The sequence below is a fragment of the Pseudoliparis swirei genome, chromosome 7, assembly GCF_029220125.1.
Source record: "Pseudoliparis swirei isolate HS2019 ecotype Mariana Trench chromosome 7, NWPU_hadal_v1, whole genome shotgun sequence".
Lineage (NCBI taxonomy): Eukaryota > Metazoa > Chordata > Actinopteri > Perciformes > Liparidae > Pseudoliparis > Pseudoliparis swirei.
The window spans coordinates 17626310-17646434 of NC_079394.1; the positions used below are offsets into that span (position 1 = coordinate 17626310).

The window sequence follows — 20125 nt, forward strand, 5'->3', positions numbered from 1 at the left end:
ATACGTCCGTGTCCGGTTTTTCTAACACCTCGCTCATGGTTCTATCAAGGTCGTTTTCCACAGACTGTCTTATAGATCCTTGTCGCTGGTCAGGCATAGTGTGCTTTAGAGCGTCCAATTGTTGCTGAGGCACCAGAAACATTTTCTGCGTATGATCCATCTACTTTGCACTCACTGACCACCTCTGATAAGATTAATTATAAAAGGAATAGCCGCCCCCAACAGAGAGAATAAAAAACCACCTGTCTGATTGAGTTTCTTCTTCTTACTAGTGAGTGAACCCTTCTTTGATGCCACCAGTCTAATAAGCTTCTTCTTCTTCTTTAAGAGTTTGTACTGCTTGTCAGTCAAGGGGATATTACCGCTCAAAACATTTAGTGCAATCTCACACAGAGACTTGACAAAATCAGCTCCGGCATTACACACAATGACTCTCCGCACCTTAGGAGACGATTTATATATCAACTCTAACAGAGCAATATTCCTTTGCATACGCAGAGACATTATCTCTTGTGCTTCTTAGCCATGTACACCACGGGGTGGTCTGACAACACAGATGTTCTGAGTCTTAAGTGTTCCGGTGTCATGGCTTTATAGTCTATGAGTAAATAACCAAAGGGTAGATGTGTCGCATCATTAAATGACTCTAAAAAATGTTGCGTGTTACCAGGAAACATTTGTCGTGCCAGTAACATAATCTGACATTTATCCCTAGGATTCTTAAACAAAATGAGGTAGTTTGTGTTTAAACTAATAGTACGACTAGCCTTTCCCTGAATGAATACATTTTGCACTAAATATATACAGCTTAGGTTTCTGTGATGTACATATTTAGTAAAAACATTTTGAACTTCTAGGCTGTTACAGGCATCATTCATTACATCGTCTATGATTAGTAGATTGTTTTGGGTTACGGGTAACAAGTCATCATCACACAGAGATTCGGGTAATCCGTTTACAAAAGTGATCTTGCGTATCTTCAGTAACTGGTCGTAGAGAGGCTGCCAACACGAATATATGTATACCACATTGTCAAAACGCTGCGAAATAACCCTATCTGCGTTGGCAATAATATCCTTGACAAAAAATGTCTTTCCACAGTTTGAAGGACCGCTGACTACCAGACTGAAGGGATGTTGAAAACGAGCGTCAAAACCCAGGGTTATATCAGTAGCCATAGGGGAGCGTGGTGTAATCCGGCATTACTCTCCGCTTGTTGTATACAACTCGCACTTTCTTGAAAACTGTCTCATTTCGCAGATGAAAGTGCCTCTTATCCCGCTTGATGGTGTCAGTGGCAGTCATTAGGGGTGGAGCTGGAGCTTGCTGATTGGCTACAAAAGCGTGTACCATACCTATTAAAGAAGCCGGTGTGACAACCGCAGCGTTTTGTGCCGTCAAAGACACGCCTTTGCATTTCACAGTGGTCTTGCCCTGTTTCGTTGTGTATGCATAACACTTGGGACCCCCCGAGACAAACTCTGTGATGTAATCCTCCTCAGGGGAGCCACACACGTCACCACTGTTGAGTTCATCGGTTAGATCACCGAGATAGGGCCCCAGCGGTGGTACAAGGTCGCCAGCCCCCGATGTGAACACAATGCTGTCTGTGTCACAGTACAACACTCTCTCCTGTAGGGTGTCTAACACATCGTACAGCATCAGTCTAGCATGGGCTGTTGTCATAGCACCTATAAAGACATTTACATCTTTAATGCGAGAACCCCGACTGTCGGCATGTCGCCACTGCACCAACGCCACATCGTCCGATATGAAACAGAACTGACGGACGTCAAACTGGTCGCTGAACATCAGTTGGGTGAATCGTGTCGGATCGGTGATCAGTTCACAGGACGGCATGTTGTTTCTCATGCTGAAACGTCCCCATAAAGAGTTGAGAAGAAGCTTGTTACAACTCCTCATGGCTTTATTGACACATATTTTGGCTGGATCGAGCTGAATGCCCTCTTTCTCAAAATAGTCCGCCACGTATTTTGCTTTTTCAACATCGGTCTTGACGTGACCAGGATACCCCGATGCCTCCTGCTTGCACTTGAGAAACGTGTTTACATATCCCCTAAACAGGGTGTCTGTCTTGGTGGGAAGTGCCACACTTCATCAATGTGTACTATCAGGTATCCTTTTCAAGGGCCTTCTGAGCTCAATGATACCCATACGCCAGAGAGTTGTCTCTACATCACTGTGTGTACATGCTGTAGACTGGTTCAAATCCTCGGCACATGTCCTGCACAAGGGGAACATGAGTTTTCCATGACATCTGTGGGGGAGGACAGGGTGGAACAAGCCTCTTGGGGGGAGTACCACACATTTTACAAACCCAAAATAGTTATCTATAGAATCAAAGTTCTTGAAGATAATCATAGGGTGTCCTACAGGATAAGGCTTGGTACTCTGTACCATGGGATACAGACTTGTAAAGTCGTAGTATCTGATTTTCTCGTCATTTTCAGCACTGACCTTGTGGTACAGTTTCATGGCATTTGTTCGGCCTCCAAAGAGCGCCTCTCGGGGTTTAGCCGCTCAGGCTTTTTATACGTGGCCATGAATGCCTTCACGGAGGCATTGTGACGTTTTAAGGATGCCCACTCGCACTCCCAAATCACCGTGACACGTACACCATGGTGTCTTTGCAGGCTCTGCACTTTGTCCTTAAAGGCATTGTACATTCTACCATAGGTGACCTTGGTAACAGGGTTCACGTCCCCCTGTACGTGACATTTGACACATCCATGATAGAAACACCCTGCAAACTCGTAGCACATCCGCTCCTCAGCATTATAACCATCAACGAGAAGGGGTCAAATGCTTGCTCGCCATGATTGAGGGCGTGTTTGATGTCACAGTTGTTTGACAGCGACAGGTACTCGAGCCATTGAATGGAGGCGTCGGAGAATGTTTTGTTCTGAGTTGTGTATGCCCCATCATACGTCAAAGCTACAGTGTCGCGTGGCAGAAACAGTGTCTTGAACACACCCATACAGGCGGAGGCGAGGGTGGTGTAGCTGAAGGGGTCTAACTCTGTACATTGCATGAAACTACTACGATAGGTTGTGCATGCCCTTCTCAATAGTTCAACGTCATTGACGCAGTACCGTCGATCTCCACTTGGAAGTCAAACGTGCCTCCACAAACTGAGTTGTACCATATCATGAACGTGGCCTTGTCACTGTCGATCATTTCATTGTACCCATAGTCAGACGGTTCAGGATATTTGCCGACATAGTTTTCATGTTCGCAGTGTTAAACCGATGGGGAAAATGTCCTTTGGCTAGGTCGACAAAGCCTAAGGCTTCAGGAGTCCTCGACAGACGCATGGGCAGAAAACTAAAGGAGTCAATCCACCGTTGTTGATAGGCCTGATCAAACATCAAAATGACACGGCTCCCTCTCATAGTTACACTAGGTGTGATACCTTGCTTGACAAAATACTCTAGGAGTATGTAGTTGTCAAAGCCCGACGCATTGTGTGCTATGAATGTGTAGCCTCTGTACTTTGGCATTCGATAACGCCGGACAAATGCCCCAACACACTTTAAAGTTGTGAAACAAAAGCGGTCCCCAGACATCTCCATAGCACACACAAAGTTTGCTTCATGTTTCCCTCCGTGAAACCGGGTCTCGAAATCGAACAGTATATAGTTTGTCTGTGCTACTTTCTTCTCAACAGGTTGAATAAAACAGTTGTGCTCTTTGACACTTTCCAGTCGGGGCTCCCCACAGTGTGTACACTTTTGTGCAGCACACGTGTGGGGTTTTTTGGCCAGTCTGTAGAGCGTCCCGCAGTCGTCACAGTGTTTCAAGGTCTTGCAGGGGATATACTTGTGAACCATTTCAGGTTTTTTGTGCTGTTCGAAGCAGAATTTTGAATTACAGAGGCGTTTACAATCACCACATTTCAGCTTTGCCTCGCCACGGGTCCGACACTCTATGTTGAAACACACATTGCATAGCTGTGAGCAATTGTGATACAATATGGTACTGTATGTTTGATAACAATAGTCGCAAATGTATCTCGCCCCGAAAAAACCCTTCTTGTTTTCGATCAGGTAGTAATGATTATTGTGTAGATATAACCATACTGTTTGAGGGTGTGGAGTGTCTTGGGTCTGAAAACATTCGAGACGTTTACAGCCTACCCGGTTGTGAAAGACTATGATCTTTACACCCAAAAGTCTTTCAAATTTACCAACGTCTGTGAGTGTGATAGGATGGTTTATATCAAAACCGCTGCCTGATGTATCCGTGTAGCGTAGGTCAGTCTATCAACAGCTGAGGTCTGGGGGTATTTATAACGTGCTATACACATGGCAAAGCACAGTTGATTGTCCAGGTTACCCGCATGGTAGAGAAATCGTCCTTTTTTAGACAGTATTTCGTCATAGGTCACCCCTCCCAATTTTAGTCGTTCCCCAACACCTCCACTCCTGTTACGGGCTACTGTGACAATCAGGTCCAACGAATCGTCAGATAACGAGTCATCATTGCTTTGCAATACCCTGGATATTAGCTCAAGAAACAAATCCGCATTGTATGCATCATCGGACCGTAATATGGCTTGCACATCGCTGGCCAGCGACGGCCCTCGCAATACGACATTCAAAACACTACCTCTAGGAGCTGTATTCACAGCTTGGTCGATAGCCCCACCCACAGCATCACGAATCATGGCGGAATCATTTCAATATCCTGAAGCCGTATGTCACGAAAATCAACACGTTGGCGTAGCTCAAAAGCATTAAACAATGGTATATCACGGATAGGTAAACTGCCTGTAACACACCCCCCTGCTGACGCTGTTGTTGTTGCTGATGATGACGAAGGCTGCTCAAGCACACCCCCTCCCTCCTGTGTGCCGTTTGAGGCATTCTGTACGGGTGTAGACCCTCTTTGAACGCACATAGAGTTTGTAGCTTCATCAATCCCTGGGGAGTCGTGTGTCATATCAGGTGGGGTGTCGTGTGTCATATCAGGAGGTGGTTCGACAATGTTTAACAGCTCATCTATGGATACAGCACCGTCATCACACAAGGACCCGTCAATCACACAGGCATTAGGGACACCCCTATTCACTATGGTCGGTGTATTGGGTTCGTTTCGAGCTAACCATTCATTCCATTCATTCTCAAGAGATGACAAAGGCTTTATCAGAGTGTCAATCATTCCCTCGTCAGGGACACTCCTATTCACAATGGTCGGTGGATTGGGGTCGTGTCGTGCTAACCATTCATTCAAGACATCGTCAAGAGCTGTCAAAGGATTTATTAGCGTGTCAATCATTCCCTCGTCAGGGACACTCCTATTCACAATGGTCGGTGGATGGGGGTCGTGTCGTGCTAACCATTCATTCCATTCAATCTCAAGAGCTGACAAAGGATTTATTTGTGTGTGTATAGGGCACGCCAGCTCATCATCATCATCAGGTGTATCTGTTAACCTATCAACAGTAAGGTCCTGAGGGCTATAACGATAGACCTTACGTGGTGGCGACATTATGTGAACAAGCAACACAGTTGAAACAAAGAAAAAACTACATTAGATCGTAATAGCGTATTAAATTTTTTTTTTTTAAATGGAGGCAACAAAAACAAACAACAACAACTGTGGCTCCCCCCTGTGGAGGTGGCTGGTATAACACTGCCGCAGTCTACATCTGTTCAAACATGATTGTGTATTGTGGTTATTAGAGCACGAGTGATTGTGTTGTTGGCATTGCTTCTGAGGACTACCTGTTGCGCAATTCTGACGAGAGTTACACCGAGGGTATTTACCGCATCAATAATGGTTTTATTCTCGACACGGTAGTAGTCAGACAGACCAACCCCAAGGGCACTGATAGCCTCTAAAAGCGTAGTGCTCACGATGGCCGATGCTTGATCCTCAGCCCTGTAACGGGCAGATAGGGTGGAGCCTAAGGTATTGAGTGATGTGTTTAGCACACTAAACTCCCTGTGTATGTCGGCCGACAGACCAACACCGAGTGCATTGATGGCCTCTAAAAGTGTAGTGTTAAAGACGGCCGCCGTTTTATCCGCAGACATGTAACGGTCAGATAGGTCGGCTACCAAGTCAATGTGTGATGTGTCTAGCGTACTAATGCACACCTGTATGTCCCCAAGCAAACCTCTCAATTCTGTATGCTGATTATCGACAACACCCCTCCCATCAACCAGTGGCTCTGGACAGAAGCTGGCCAAAAGCTCTAACACTTCGGATGGTATATCACAGGCCTCTAAACATAGATCTGTTGATGTATGAACCATAGGTTGTATCACCCTCTGTGGGGACGTTGCGTCAAAACCTGAATTTATCTCAATGTCATCGGCGCAGTAGTCGTAGGGTGTATTGTTGACGTTACAGCTGCTGCTGCTGCTGCTGCTGCTGCTGCTGCTGCTGCTGCCTGAGTGGACTTGGGTAATGGAGGCTTTCACAGATCTGTGGAACAATAACAATAAGTTATTTCATTTTGAAAAAAATAATTAAAAAAAAAAAAAAAGTCAACAAGTTAATTAAACACACACACCTTTTAATGGCCTTCTTGGGGACAGTTTGAATCAACTGCTTCGTCTGTGTAGCATATGATGTTGTTGTTGGCTCCTGTGAGGCTTTCACGGTTCTGTGGAACAGCAATAAATTATATTATTACATTTTTCATTTTTGAAAAAATAATTTAAAAAAAAAAAAACACACCTTTTAATGGCCTTCTTGGGGACGGTTTGAATACACCGCTTCGTCTGTGTAGCAATTGTTCTTGTCGTTGGCTCCCGAGGTGTTTGTGTCTCAGAAGAGCATGTATTATCAATGGTCTGCGTCTCCCTTGATAATGGAATCGCCGCTCTATGGGGGGTGAAATAGCATATATATTATATACTGTTTATAAACAAATATGACATGTCATTATGTCTACCCATAACAGACCTGTTATGTATCAGCTTCTTCTTCTTCTTCTTTGGCTGTGGTGATGAGGGTGTATACAACTGAGCACAGCTCAGGGGTTCATCATCTGATGAGGGGATGGCTGATGCTAGGACTGGTCTGCACTGAAAATCCTCTGAGAAAACACATATCTACATCATATATATATATATATATATATATACGGTGGTAATAATACAGGAGCAATATATATATATTACCTGATAGCTGTGCACCAATGTCCTGACGGTATGCTACAGGATGTGTCAATATTTTACCACCCACATGTCTCAAAGGGATCTTTACAGCCTCTGAGAAAACACATATCTATACATATATATCTACAGCTCTATATATATATATATATATATATATATATACGGAGGTAATAATACAGGTTCAATATATTACCTGATAGCTGTGCACCGATGTCCTGACTGTATACAACAGGATGTGTCAATAGTTTAACACAGGCAGATCTCATAGGTGTCTTGAAAGCTGAAGAAATCAAACAAGATAATACCACTTTTTTATTTTTTATTTTATTTTTGCACCATACCACACTATATTAACGTATGGATAATTAGGCAGCCATCATGTAATTAAACCAAATACTCACTGACATCCCCGGTAATAACAGCTATGGCCGCATCTAGTTCTGATGCAGCGTCATTGACCGGTGGGGCGGAGTCAAACGGCGTTGGTGCGCATGTCTTTACGCCTGGAGGAGGACGCCTACGTTTCAGCCTGTCTACAAACACGATAAATCATACATATAGTCCGTGACAAAAACACTATTAGCCCATATCATCATTACTATAATTATTTAATACTCACTACCGGAACATACAGCAGCTGATGGAGGCATATTTTCGGTGTTACCAATATTTATATTATCCATGATCTGCTAATTAATAAAAACACAGCGTCAGTGTATGTTTTATACTAAAAGAGTGATTGAATATATATATTTATATAAAGATGAATTACAATCGAAATATTATACAACAGTATAGTGACCACGTGTCTCCTTGTAGTCCATGGGACTATCTGTACGGTAGCTAGCGGGCACACACACACATCCCAGGCCGTGCGGTACCCTCACGAACAAGACCACTAGACTATTATACAGTAGCACCGGGGCTAACGACCATAGACTGTAGCGCCCCTCCAATGCGGAACACGCCACTATTACAATCGAAACATTATACAACGGCATCGGGACCACATGTGACCATATAGCATCGGAGTGGCTCGGGACCACGTGTGACCATATAGCATCGGAGTGACTAACGGACCGGAGGTTAACGGGGCTAGACTGCCGTGCACGGCACAGGACCCACAGATATATTATACACCATCAGTGGGGGCTGAGCTATGTCATATAGAGCCGGAGGGGCTAACGGACCGGTGTATAACGGTTCTAGACTGAGCCCCGGACATTCAACCGACGCCATGCGGCACCCTCGCTATCCTGTACACAACCCTATTATAATAGATATATTATACAACATTTTATCAAACATAACATCACTTACCTTTTTTTTTAAATTTTTTTTTTTTTGGAGAAAAATTATTCTCAAGGAATGGTCTGCTCCAACGGGTATAGCGACGTGCTTAGCAGGCAGATAACTGTAGACTGTTAATGCTTGAGCTGTCCTTGAGGTACATTTTTAATGAACACACCTCCATCCCTCCCTTCATCCCTCCCCCTTATTCATAAGTAGTATGCACCCAATAACATCGTTCCCTACTCCTCTAGGACACACCTTTTTTTTTTTTTTTTTTTTTTTCCCCCACCAAACACGCCCCCATACCTTAGCTTCCCGCCCCCCTACCGCTCGTGCCTGTATGCTGTCAGAGTTACATTAGTGCATGTGTGACACACCCCCTTAGTCATTTCAACACGTTGCTAAACACTATGTATTATTAAAGACACAGGGAAGGGTTTTATAAATGTTTAAATGGTACAAACAATAGCTCCTATCTATAGGGAATTATTTTCTTTTGTAGATTTTTAATTTGTCATCATATTTTATATTTTAAATAATATATTTAAATTTTTATTTAAATTTTTTATTTTTCCATAAAAATATGCATAATAAGGGGACATATATATGCGTGCGTGAGAGTGCATGTGAGGTTGCGCGCGTGCACGTACGTATACGCGCATACATGTCCCCTATATACTACTGATGACTAATACTTTCCTCTCACGGCTTCATCTTCATCTTCATCTTTATCTTTTATTACAGTCGACAATTAGTAAATCAGGTTGTAGGTGAAGCCGCTCGCCTGAGACTCTTCACTGCGTATGAAATGGAAAGTTAGAGGCTTTGAATATATAAAAGTAGTTTTCTTTATAACAAAATCAGACTCCGGAGGAAGGGTTGCTTAATGTTGGATCACATTTATAAGAAATGTTCTAACATGGTATCATAAATACTTTAATACTACAAACCTAAACCATGCATTGAGTAAAACATTAATACAGCTGTCAAACTTCATTTGCAGGTAACTTACTGAGCATTTACAGTTTAACAAGCCCCGCCCCCTGTTAGCTTGTCGTCTTTCCCGGTGTCTCGTCAGGCTCCAGGTGAAGCATGCACATCAGGTGAGCCAGAAGACACCGACCAATCATCGACTGGCAGCCAGGGGGCGGGGCTTAGCTGTGTGTGTGTGAAATTTATTCTGAACAGGTGCTTTTATTTTTCTTCAACGCAAAAATAAAAGGATTTTTTTCCTCTTCTCCCGACCGTCTTGATTGACAGACGGGATTATCCAATCCCCTTCCAGGGTTTTTTAGGTGCCCTTTCACCGCTGCTTCCCCCACGGTGGATGTGACTCCCCCTCCGGCGGGTCGGTGACGTTTACTGACGGAGCGTCTTCATAATGCATCAACATGGTGGTGTAGAAGAAGGTGTCGTGTGCAGTGGAGGAGAGACTTCCACCATCGAGGGTTGAAGGGAAGATTTTCTTTCCTCGACTACAATATAAAAGGAGATTTTAACACAAAAAATATTTCTATAGTTTTATCCTTCGCCATCTTGGTTTTTAGCCGTCGCCATGTTGGTTTTTATCCGTCGCCATCTTGGTTTTTATCCGTCACCATCTTGGTTTTTATCTGTAGCCATTTTGGTTTCATCTGTCGCCATCTTGGTTTTTAAGGAGGAAATAGTTGATTTCCTTTCTTTTTGGCCACTAGGGGGCAGCTGTGAACACAATATTGAAATACCTTGTGAATATTTATTTTGGAGTTAAGTTAGATATTCATGTTTAATATTCTCTTTGTTTCAGTTGTTTCTAGCCAACGCCGTCTGGTTTTATGCAAACAGACTGAAGCTGTTTTTTGTCATGATGAGGCGTTCTGGAAAATTAGGGGCGACGCAATGTGGGCGACGTGTTTCCAGCGGCGCAATTTTCGCCCCTAGTTGAAATATTTCAACTTTGAGGCGATAATTTCGCAACTCGGGCCAATCAGCTCTTGAGTTGCTCCGCGCGTCATCGCTGTCCCGCCGCTGTTGAATCAGAACAAGACGGACAATAATGTTATGAACACAATAACATATATTATATATAATAATGTTATGAACACAATAACATATATTATATATTAAAATGTTATGAACACAATAACATATATTATATATTATAATGTTATGAACACAATAACAGCGTTGAGATGTTCCGCTCTCGTAGCGCTGGAAGCGGAAGTCTTTCAGACGTAACAGTAACTTCATCGGTGAAAATTGTCACAGTTTCAGCTCCACACCCTCCTCACTCCCCCTCGTCAGTCTGACTTCCTTCACCTGTTCACACACCTGTCTTTGATCACACCCACACCCACACCCACCCACCTTGCCAGATTGTTCTTCCTTTTCTATGCCAGACTCTCCAGCATTTGTTTCTAGACGGATTTCCTGTCGCCGACCCTGCCTGTCCCTAGTTAACCCGCTAGTCCGACTCCCCGAGAACCTACCAGCCCTTCGTCCTGTTGATACTCTGCCTGCCGTTTCCAGAGTGTGGAATATAAGTTCGAAGGATCCCTGGAGTCGAGGGTGCATTTGGGTCTACACACGAGTCGTTACAAAAGTGACCGAGCTGAGTGAGCCTACGGGTGATGTCATGACCCCAAACACGAGGGCGTTCGATGTTCAGACGTTTGTGGGATGTCCACAACAAATATAAAGCAGAACTAGTGGTTAGTTCTTCATGGTGGATGAAGGAGATGATGACGGGCTTTACGGAGACGAGACACAGAGATAAGCCCCGCCCCTCGCGGAGCGTCGCGACGTTTATGGCGTGAACGGGCGAGTAAACACTTTTGCTGTGAATGTACCTTAATCAGGTGATGATTTGATGATTTTACAACCATATTTTACACCATTTTACAACCTGTATGTGTTCTACATCACAGTGTGAACTGTGTCTCTAGAAACCCTAAAAGGCATAGATACAGAGCCCGAGTCCATATTAAGCCTGTTTGTGTTCCTTAAAGTCTGAAACAGTTCTCACTTTGCTTTTTAATCCTCAGGAATTCACATCCACTAAACTCCATAAAACTAAAACTCCAGACGAAGCTTTTATGACCCAAATGTAATAATGAGCTTTAGCTGTGAATAAATAATAAATAATCCTGTTCTGCAGCATGTGGCCATTTAATTGCATTACCTATCAACTTGTCAGAGAAATCCATAGCCCCCCCCCCCACACACACACACATACACACTCACACACACACACACACACACACACACACACACTCATGCACCTCAGCTTCATAACGGCCGTTTGTCAGATCACCAGAACTCTCGTGTATTCATTATTCAAAATGAGAATATGTGGACGAGAGATTCAAATACATTCAGAGGAAACCTCCTGCTGATTCAGAGGCCGCCATGTTTATACTTGAACATTACAATCAATACGTGGCCGCGGGGCTGCAGGACTCCATCAGCGTCCGTCGACTCTCAAGCGTGTCGGTCCGGAACGCCAGCGCTCCGTGCGGTACCGGGGAAAGTTTCCAGAATTCTAAAATAATACTAAGTGTGATTCGCTGCATGTTTCCACCGCTTGTTGCCGTATGGCTGTCGACCGGCGCCGCTGGAGTCCGTTTGAACTGCACGGCCCGCGTCCACCAGTCTTTCGGGTGAGTCGATACCAGAAAACGGTACTGAACCGTATTTTATTAGTCCCGGCACTTCTTCAGAAGGAGAGCGTTTGTTAACGGCCGCGGGCCAAAAAGCAACCAGGAGAGAGAGTCAGGTGGGGAGCTGAGGAACGAAGAGTCCAGCTGCACTGAGCTGCTTTCTGCATCGGCAACATGGTCACCAAAACATCGCACGAGTGTTACAAGTATTTCTACAGGAATTGAATGTGTTTTTCACCTCTTCAACTTCTCACAGAACATCTGAATCTATACTCTTTTTGGTTGTTGTGGACATGCCGTCGCCTCCCTTGCTGCATTACCATGGTCTGCCTGAACGGTTAAGATGGGCTACGGGGAGCGCTGTTTCAGTAAGAGAACGATGTTTATCACAGATCTATCAAAGAAATCACATGAAGACCTCGTTCTGTCCCCAATGCTTCGTTCTGCAGAGCGTCAATGTGCAAAACATGTATACATATATATATATATTAGTGCTGTGAAAAATAACGCGTTAACTCAGTTAATTAAATTACAGGTTTAACTAGTTATTTTCTTTTAACGCATTTAACGCATGCGCAGAATGAGCTTCCAATCCGTCTGTTGTTGGTCGTCTCTAACCAGCAGCGTGTCATTCTGTCTCTACGTGTCGCGTTAACACGACTCCGATCTCCGTCTCGCGCGCCGCAGAGCTCGGATGCCGGCGTGTGCGCGCACATCGGGACGAAAAAAAGTCACGTGCCCCCCCTGTCAACAACTCTTCTCGGAGCTCTTGCCTGTCTTGAGAGCCCTGTAAATGTATATATGTGATTAATCATGATTAATCCACATAAACCTGTGATTAACCTGATTAAAAATTGTCATCGTTTCACAGCCCTAATATATATATATATATATATGTATACATGAACAACTAATGATTATGAAACTAGGGCCTATTACATGGTAAATACTGGAACCAAGATTTATTTTTCACTAAGGTGGCGATAAAGTAGAGTCTCGTGTCACATGAAGAGCTCCAGATGTAGTGCTCCGAGGGGCCGAGGTCCATAATGTACCACTCCTGTTCAATGGGGGGGGGGGGGGACTGAACCCATTCTAATTGATGGGTCCCTTGGCCTGAAGTGTGTGTGTGTCTGTCTGTCTGTGTGTGTGTCTGTGTCTGTCTGTGTGTGTGTGTGTCTGTCTGTCTGTCTGTGTGTGTGTGTGTGTGCGTGTGTGTGTGCGTGTGTGTGTGGTAATGGAGTTCTTGTGCCGGAGGAAGTCGATGTGTGAGGACACTCTCAGAGAAGATGGCCCTGAAAACAAAGTCTCTTCATCAGGATCATAAGTATTGATTGATAATTGATCTCCTGTCTCACTGCCAGTGTCGTTGATACGAGATTCAACCCTAAAATACACTTTACTTTTTACATTCACACCATAGACACAACTACAGGGAGCAACTCAGGGAAATAATGTGGCTTGTTTCTGCTCCAACAATCCCAGAGACATGTCCTGCCCCGATGTGCTGCTTGTTGTTGTTGTTGTTGTAGTTGTTGTTGTTGTTTTCTTTGCCCCCCATTTGGTGACAGACCTGAACAAATGATGTGAAAGAATGTGTAGCTTCTGTATTGGAAAGCACCTCCTGGAGCGACCCCCCCCCCCCACACACACACACACACACAGACATAATGGCTCTCAAGTGTCTCCAGTAATTGTTCTGGATTCACAGCCGAGGAGAAAAGAAAACATTAGTAGGAGGAGAGCTTCGTCGCCCGCTGTCTTCCTCCACAGATTTCCTGAAGATGCTGAAAGGAAGAAAAGAAGAAAAGAAAACAGCAAAAGTTTTAAAAGTCTTATCAGACTCGTGTTTGAGGCCATTTTCCTTTTACTAGAGAAGATCAGGTTCTGGAACTAATGCTGCAGTAACTTGAGTCCACCCTGACAGGCTCCTCCCATTCCTCACCCTGCCAGGCTCCTCCCATTCCTCACCCTGACAGGCTCCTCCCATTCTTCACCTTGACAGGCTCCTCCCATTCCTCACCCTGACAGGCTCCTCCCATTCTTCACCTTGACAGGCTCCTCCCATTCTTCACCCTGACAGGCTCCTCCCATTCCTCACCCTGACAGGCTCCTCCCATTATTCACCTTGACAGGCTCCTCCCATTCCTCACCCTGCCAGGCTCCTCCCATTCTTCACCCTGACAGGCTCCTCCCATTCCTCACCCTGACAGGCTCCTCCCATTCTTCACCCTGACAGGCTCCTCCCATTCCTCACCCTGATAGGCTCCTCCCATTCGTCACCCTGCCAGGCTCCTCCTCGTACTTTATCAATTGGGTCATAGCGTGCAGTTATTAAAGTGCTACCAGTGTGTTTAATAAAGAGATAAAGTGAGCATGGATAGTATTATCTATATAGACACACACATACACACACACACACAATTCAATTCAGTTTATTTGTATAGCCCAATTTTACAAATTACAAATTTGCCTCAGAGTGCTTTACAATCTGTACACATAGACATCCCTGCCCCAAAACCTCACATCGGATCAGATAACCCAAATAACCCTTCACGGGGAAAAAAGGGAAGAAACCTTCAGGAGAGCAACAGAGGAGGATCCCTCTCCAGGATGGACAGATGCAATAGATGTCATGTGTACAGAAGGACAGATTTAGAGTTAAAATACATTCAATGAATATGACAGTGTATGAATAGTTCATAGTAGGCATATTCCACGATGGAGACCTCCACGATCCATCAGACAGATGGCGGTGGGGAGGAGGAGTGGGCGGAGTCTCAACAGTGGGCGGAGTCTCAACAGGACAGTGGCGTAGTCAGGAGCAGGAATTCCACGACCCAGACCTCGATGATCCATCAGGCAGATAGGATCTATGCCGTCTCATAGGGTCCGATGACCCCATGAGACGTGAAGTCAAAAGGACTCCGGGAAGAAAGCAGAGTTAGAAATGTGTGATGGAGAGATGAAAATTCATCCATAAAGAGAGAGGAAAGAGGAGAGAGGTGCTCAGTGCATCCTAAAACGTCCCCCGGCAGCTATAAGCCTATAGCAGCATATCAAGGGGCTGGACCAGGTGAACCTGATTCAGCCCTAACTATAAGCTCTGTCAAAGAGGAAAGTCTTGAGTCGACTCTTAAATGAGGTGACTGTGTCCGCCTCCCGGACTGAAGGTGGAAGCTGGTTCCATAAAAGAGGAGCTTGATAACTAAAGGCTCTGGCTCCCATCCTACTTTTTACACACACACACACACACACACACACACACAGAACTAAAATTAGAACACAATCATCCCCCTATTTATCGAGATTAGGCTCCTCCCCCTCACTTCTCCCTCTGCCAGCTCTGCGTCACACTCGTGTCCCACATTTAAAACTTTTAAATATTCACAGGAGTCCCCAGGAACTGTATTCAACTCCAACAGACAGATATGTCTAACTCTGGAAATGAATTAGCACGAAGAACAGGAGTTTTTCAGAGAAATGATAAGATTGGCTGATATGAGGAGCATATATATATCTTTAATATATAATAAATATATACATAATATCTATATATATCTATATATTGTATATATAATATCTCTATATATTATATATATATATTATATAAATATTATATATATATTATATATATACATTATATATATACATTATATATATTATATAATAAATATATACATAATATCTATATATAGATATTATATATAATATCTATATATATTATATATATATGTATATATATTATATATACATAATATATAAACAGATATTATATATATAATATATATATACATAATATATATAGATATTATATATCTATATATATAATATATATATAGATATTATATATATATATTCTCCTTCCATCTTCTTCTTCTCCTTCCTCTTCTTATTCTTCTTCACCTTATTCCTCTTGTTCTCTTTCTTCCTCTTCTTCATCTTCTTCTTCCCCTTCTTCCTCTTCTTCTTCTGGGTTTAATGGTCAGCTGGCATCAGAACAACAAACTTCTGTTCTTCTCCTCCCAGATGAAGAGAGAACAACTCGTCTTCATCTCTCCGCTCCTCAGCAGTCTGACGTGTAATTCTAGAGGAGCGTTTGTATTTCTTACCTCATTGCTTCACAATCTGTTCATCTTTATTTAATAGAAACTGACTTTACTTTTCCTCTTTTACTTGAACACAAAACTGTGTTACCTCATTGTTTTTGCTTCATTTTTTTATTTTCCGTTCAGTAAAAATCTTCTTTTTTATTTATTTAAACCTCTGGGACTCGTTATGCTCGGTCCTCACACAGAGATAAATATCTTCTCTAACAACACAATCACTTCCTCGTGATGGAGGATTAATTATCCCGTAAACACGATTCAGTTCCTGACTGGCTTTAAATTAACGGAATAATTATCTAATCAGCTTGAGGAAAAGTATTTATTCTCTGAGGTTATAAACCTGTTAAATGGAGACGACACCAGCTTTGGGTATATTATATATAATATATATAATCCATTATTGACCCCTGATCGATTGATTAGAACCTCTGATTGCACATAAACCAGCTTGAATAGGGCAAAAATATCAGTTTCTTTTGTTAATAGACATTCAAATGTATTCGTTTTTTATTAATTAAATAATTGTACTTGATTGTACCCAATTAAAGAATTACAATTATTTTATAAATAATTTTAAACCTCTAACATGTGAATAATATCAACTTGGGATTTTCCAATTTTAAATTAATTAAATTAGACAAAACAAATGAGTTTCATTGGCTGGTAGCGTTCAGGGTGCTTGGCGTCACACCAGCGTCCTCGGGACAGGAAGAGTTTTATTTTTATCCATAAGTATAGAAATATATATAAATACTGTTTATTGACGTATTTCCAATGCCGGCCGACAGCAGAAACCCCCCAAAACATCAAAAACTCTTCTCCCCAACTTGAGACTTTTAAATCCCGTTAAGAGTCGAGAGGAATATTAACTTCTTTCTGCACAGATTTAGTTAGGAAATTATTATTAAACGTGTTTTATTAAAACTATGTTTTACCACGTCTGTGGTTATTTTAACACGTATTATATTCCATATTGATTTTTATCGACAAGTCCAATTTAACTGCTTGATTAGATGAATGATTAAAATGCATCATAATATTTATAATAATATTCATTAGATCGAAACCATGACGACAGCATGGCAGCATAAAGAAAGATAAAATAGAAGTACAAAGTAAAGTGTTGATTTAGGCTCGCAGAATCAGTGATTTATTTTAAATCACTTCTGAAAACCCATTTTTATAAAACAGCTTTTAAGTGACGTCATCCTGTAATGAGTCATTTGCTTCCCCTCGTACGACAACATCTCACATCTCCATCCTGTCGACAGGTCAGAGCATCTTAAGTTCTGGACTGGATCACTCGGTCCTGTCCGGTTCCCCCTAAATACTCCAGAGAACATCAAATTGCTCTTGACTCCACTTATAACATTAACTTTATGACTTTGTGTGTGAATTGTATCGTCAAAAAAGTGATTTATTCTGGTAGGTTGTTTGTCTTTACCTCTAGGGGGCGCTTCAGGAGCCTCGGTTCCAGTCCTGGAGTTCGGGGACATAGCTTAGCGAGTTGAAGGGATGATAATATTTTCTTATTTTATCACTCAAGCATATATCATACACGTCCACACTTAACATGCTTATCATCTTCATTCAGCAGAGCAGCAGCTACGTCCTCTTCTGTTAACCATGGAGATAAGACGTCACTCCATCATTAATGTGGCCGGATGTTGGATTTACAAAATACTTTCAACCCTCATGAATATCTGCTCTGCTCTCGGCTAACTTTGAAAAGTTAATAACGTTACCCGGACAATGAAAGTCAATTAAATGAGTTATTCAAGTCATATTACACAGTTGTAAAAAAAGAGCCTGGAATCAATGCAACATTGCAAAAAAGGCTTCATCTGCTGCTTGAAACAAACATTTAAAAAATATATACTTGAAGCCGACTTTACTTTCAGCTTAACTTGGAATGTCAAGTAAAAAGAAAGAATCTCTTTCCATGGAAGATAACTAAGCCAACACAACAACACAATGTGCTTCTGAATGAAAAGGAACGCGAGAGGTCCACGTCTAAGTGCTTTTCTTTTAGCCCCAGAATATGAATAACAATGAGCATCCATCATTGTTTTTCAAGATTCAAGATTCAAGATGTTTTATTTGTCACATACACACACAGGGTGTGCAGTGAAATGAAAGTGGCAATGCTCAGCAGGAATGTGCAAGGGCAACAAGTACACACTATTTACAAATAAAAACAACACAATATTTACAGTAAGTGTGTGTGTGTGTGTGTGTGTGTGTGTGCCTAAGAGGGGCAGTTGTGTGGGTCTATGTGGGGGTCCTGGTGAGGTCGGAGTTCACAATCCTGATGGCCTGAGGAAAGAAACTCCGTCTCAGTCTCTCTGTTCTTGCAGCGTGACTACGGAGGCGCCTGCCTGACCGCAGCAGCTGAAACAGTCTGTTGTTGGGGTGGTGAGGATCCTTCATGATCCTGCCGGCTCTGGTTCTGCACCTCCTGGTGTACAAGTCCTGCAGGGTGGGAGTGTAGTTCCAATAGTGCGCTCAGCCGAACGCACTACTCTCTGCAGAGCCTTCCTGTCCTGAGCGGAGCAGTTGCCAAACCAGGCTGTGATGCTTCCTGTCAGGACGCTCTCTACAGCTCCAGAGTAGAAGGACTGAAGGATCCTCTGGGAAACTTTAAATTTCCTCAGCTGCCTGAGGTGGTAGAGGCGCTGCCTTGCCTTTCTCACCAGAGTGTCTGTGTTTGTTGACCATGTCAGATCCTCGGTGATGTGGACTCCCAGGTATTTATACCGCTCACCCTCTCCACAGTAGTCCCGTTAATCCCCAGTGGTGAGTACGTCCTCTGTTGTTGTACCTTCCTAAAGTCCACAATCAGCTCCTTAGTTTTGGTGACATTCATGATGAGGCTGTTGTCCCGGCACCAGAGTGACAGATCAGCAACTTCCTCCAGGTAGGCCTTCTCGTCGTTGTCGGAGATCAGGCCCACCACCACTGTGTCATCCGCAAACTTGATGATGGTGTTGAGCTGAACCTGGCCACACAGTCATGTGTGTACAGGGAGTACAGTAGGGGCTGAGGACGCAACCCTGGGGGATCCTGTGTTCAGGGTGAGGGATTTGAGGTGTGTCTGCCCACCTGACCACCTGTGGCCTGGCGGTCAGGAAGTCCAGGATCCAAGCACACAGGGGTGTTCAGTCCCAGCTCAATCAGCTTGCCGGCCAGTCTGGAGGGACTATGGTGTTGAAAGCTGAACTATAATCAATGAACAGTAGTCTCACATAGCCCCCTCTGGCTGTCCAGATGAGAGAGTGTGGTGTGCAGTACCTGGGAGACAGCATCATCCGTGGATCTGTTTGGGCGATAAGCAAACTGCAGCGGGTCCATGGAGGAAGGGAGGAACGCGCAGATGTAGTCCTTTATCAGCCTCTCAGCATTTCATGACCACCGAGGTGAGGGCCACCGGTCGGTAGTCATTCATACATGCTGGAGAAGCATTCTTGGGCACAGGGACAATAGTGGATCTCTTGAAGCAGGCTGGACCACGGTCTCAGCCAGTCAGGGGTTGAATATTGTGGTGAACACTGGAGCTAGCTGGTTAGCACAGGTCTTCAGTACTCGCCCAGATATGCCATCTGGACCTGCAGCTTTCCTGGTGTTCACCCTCAACAGAGCCCTCCTCACACTGTGCTCGGTCACAGAGAGTGTGTGTTCATCCCCAGCGGTAGAACTCACCTCGGCTCGCTTAAGTGTTGTTGTTAGCGGCGAGCTAGCGCTGTTGTTGCTAGCCTCAAACCGTGCATAAAATGAGTTCAGGTCGTCCGCTAGGGATGCGTCGGCACTCACCATTGCGCGGGTCTGCTCCGTAGTTTGTGATAGTCCGTAGCCCCTGCCATAGGCGCCTGGTGTCGCGCTGCTCCATCTGTGATTCCACTCTGTCTCGGTACCTCCTTTTGGCGTCCTTCACCGC

General features: G+C 43.7%; 1 long non-coding RNA gene across 4 annotated transcripts; it reads right to left on the reverse strand.

Annotated features, from left to right (window-relative positions):
• Positions 1-6984: 6984 nt before the first annotated feature.
• LOC130197267 (uncharacterized) lies at positions 6985-8162 on the reverse strand. 4 transcript variants are annotated; one of them, XR_008832416.1, is made up of 4 exons: positions 7553-8162; positions 7345-7431; positions 7155-7187; positions 6985-7069 (listed from the first exon to the last, which is right to left on the reverse strand). It is a non-coding gene; the product is annotated as an uncharacterized LOC130197267 (long non-coding RNA). The 4 variants fall into 4 exon arrangements; XR_008832415.1 differs by having other exon boundaries at positions 6985-7085; XR_008832413.1 differs by having other exon boundaries at positions 7155-7244.
• Between the last annotated feature and the right edge of the window lie 11963 nt (positions 8163-20125).